Source organism: Palaemon carinicauda, chromosome 12 (genome assembly GCF_036898095.1).
Source record: "Palaemon carinicauda isolate YSFRI2023 chromosome 12, ASM3689809v2, whole genome shotgun sequence".
In the NCBI taxonomy this organism is placed as follows: domain Eukaryota; kingdom Metazoa; phylum Arthropoda; class Malacostraca; order Decapoda; family Palaemonidae; genus Palaemon; species Palaemon carinicauda.
The window spans coordinates 17,008,151-17,011,957 of NC_090736.1; positions in this window are offsets into that span (position 1 = coordinate 17,008,151).

The following is a 3,807-nucleotide window of genomic DNA, read 5'->3' on the forward strand; positions in this document are numbered from 1 at the left end:
CGATTGCGACACACTGTCCTCTGCTAACAACTCGGTATATAATCGATTACTTTATTCAACCATGGTAGTTTAGATTTAATAGAACAGTGGTTACTTGACACACACACATACACACACACATACATATATATATATATATATATATATATATATATATATATATATATATATACATATATATACACATATATATATATATATATATATATATATATATATATATATATATATATATATATCTATATATATATATATATCTATATATATATATATATAAATATATATATATATATATATATATAGGTATATATATTATATATACATATATATATTTATTTATATATATATATATATATATATATATATATATATATATATATATATATATACATATATGTATGTATATATATATATATATATATACATATATATATACAAATGTATATATACAGTATATATATATATATATATATATATATATATATATATATATATATAATATATATATATATATATACATATATATATATATATATATATTATTTATATATATATATATTTATATATATATATATATATATATATATATATATATATATATATATATATATGCATATTTATATATGTATATATGCATATTTATATATGTATATATATATATATATATATATATATATATACATATATATACATGTAAATCAGTAAGATTTTTTCGATATCATTTGATGTGAAGCAGTTGGTAATAATGTATATGAAACTGATTTTTAGTTTGATTAACTTTGAAAAGTTTGAAATCCTACCATCAATTTGTTATTTTCTGACCAGAAAATTTAACACAGAGTAATTTCATTCTTTATTTTTTCACTGGGCGCTGATTGACTTTTTCTATTTCATATCATCTTTTTTTTTTCTTTTTCTAAAACCTTTTTTAAATTTTACTCCATGGGAGGGAAATATATTGTTTTTCCTGATGTTTCTTTTCTTGCTGTCAAATCTTCAAATCGATTCATCTCAGTCATTTCTGGGCCAAATGACTTGAAATTTCGCACAAATGTCGAGTGGGCAAATACTCAGGAACGTTTATAATCTTTATACATACCTGTAAAATAATCTTTTTTTTTTTTCGTCCTTTTCTAACAATAATAAACATTTTGGTCTCCTGTACCCTGGTTTTACAACCTGGAATTTGGTAGGGAGGTGCCTTAGATAAATACCAATGGGAAGTTATCAACATTTTAAGCATACGTTTGTTTTAAAATGGTTAATTTTGCCATTTTTGTTCTTTTGTAGACCAAACATGTACATTTTCGGCTACTATGCCCTCATATTTACGCCAAATGACCTGAAATTTCGTAAGAGGGTATCCTGGGTATATGCCAACAGTATGTAAGTCACGTTTTTCGTAAACATCTATTCAAAATGATTATATTTAGTTTTTTTTCGGCTTTTTTTTTTTTTAAATTGCATTTTTTATTGCTCCTTTGGCCTGGTATTCAAACCAAATGACCTGAAATTTGGTATGGAAATACCTTTAATATATAATATATGCCAACAGGACATCATTTGACAATTTTTTCAGAATGATTTCTTTTAAATCTATCGGGGAAGAAGATTGATATAGGTCAGTCCATGGTTTGCATGAGCGAGGGAGACGGAGTAAAATATGCTGTATTTGCTTGACAAATGTTGCCTTACTAGTATTTCAAATTTTCATCTTTGATTAATCAGGACTATTTGATAATCTATAATTCAACATACACAGAGGATTACCACGGTCTGTGTTTGCTCTTGAAGTGTAGCTTTTGATATTTAATGAATGAAACTTGCAAGGAAAATAAGTTTTAAAGTTGATGAGAAGTAAGGTTGATCAAATAGAAATGAAAACTGATATATCGAACAAATAAAGTTGTTTTAACATTTTTATTTTGATTTTAATTTTAACTCACCTGTTACTTTTTACTGGATTTTTTTTTTCTAGAATTTCTAGTTCATGCCAATTAGTTACATTGGAAGATTCTGTCAATCGAATTCACTTATAATGTTCTTCATCCTGTTATTTTTACTCACCTTTTGCTTTGCCTACAACATTCATCCGTACAGTAAAAATATATACATCATCATCATCATCATCATCGTCATCATCATTATCATCCTCATCATCATCATCATCTCCTCCTGCGCCTATTGACGTAAAGGGCCCCGATTAAATTTCGCCAGTCGTCTCTATCTTGAGCTTTTAATTCAATACTTTTCCATTCACCATCTCCTACTTTTCGCTTCTTAGTCCTCAGCCAACTCTTTTAGCGCCTTTTGGAGCCCGGTTGAAAGTTTGGTGAACTAATCTCTCTTGGGGAGTGCAAAAAAGCATGAACAAGCCATCTTCATTTATCCCTCACCATGATCTCATCTACAAATGACAAACGGGGATCTCTCTTATAGTTTCATTTCTAATTGTATCCTGCTATTCAACTCCCAATATTCTTCTGAGGGGATTGGTTTCAAATCTACAAAATCTGTTGGATATTGTTTCATTGTCATACCACGACTCATGTCCATAGAGTAACACCGATCTCACTAAACTGATATATAGCCTGATTTTTATGTAATTTTAGGCAATTTGATTTACAAATTTCACTTAACCTATGCATTTTATTTTAGAAAAAAATATATATTTTTATGATATACTGTAAATAATAAATGTTTATTTAAAATGTTATGGTGTGTAACTACGGGAATTTTATTCTGTAAATAACAAATAATTAATTTATTTTTTTTATTTCAAATTTTTAAGTGCAAAACTACGTGATTTATTTTCACGGTGAATACCAATTTGCTCCTTCTTGGATTTTATTCTTTCCATAATCATTCCTGTCCCTAATTCCTTTTATTCTATGCACCACGTTTCATCCCTAAGATATTCGGCTAATATAAAGAATGAGAACCCACATTATGGCATTCTAGGACGTTCCCTTTAAGTTAGTCACAATAAGTTAACATTAGCGGTCTATTAAAAGTCAGAGAGAGAGAGAGAGAGAGAGAGAGAGAGGAGAGAGAGAGAGAGCGAGAGAGAGAGAAACCATTGTAATAAGTTAACATGAATAGTCTATTACACCCACATTATGGCATTCTAGGACGTTCCCTTTAAGTTAGTCACAATAAGTTAACATGAGAGGTCTATTAAAAGTCAGAGAGAGAGAGAGAGAGAGAGAGAGAGAGAGAGAGAGAGAGAGAGAGAGAAAAGAGACCATTGTAATAAGTTAACATGAATAGTCTATTAAAAAGCCAGAGAGAGAGAGAGAGAGAGAGAGAGAGAGAGAGAGAGAGAGAGAGAGAGAGAGAGAGAGAGAGAGACCATTGAGGTATTTCAGAAAGTTTCCGACGACTAAGCTCCACTTAAACGAAAAACGAATTTGTAACCGTGAGTTAAAAAGTTTTGTATTTGAGGCGAAAGTAATTGACTTTGAAGTCTGCAAAAAAAAAAAAAAAAAAAAAAAAAAAAGTGGCAAAAGTGTAGCTTTATCACCGCGTGTTCATTTCCCCTTGGATTTCCAGTTGCGAAACTTGTTCGTTGTCAGTGGGATATTTTGAGGAGAAATGGGATATTATACATGAAACGCTAAAATTTAACTTTTAATTATTTCCTTTAATTAAGAGGTAACAGGTGTTTTTCGATAAGATTTGATGGTACCAAAAGCTATAATTAATTTTGGTTGTCAACAGGTCATGGACGAAATTAGTTAAACCACCATCGTCAAATAAATGTAATTCAAACTTAGACTAGGATTTTTTTTTATTATATTTTTTACC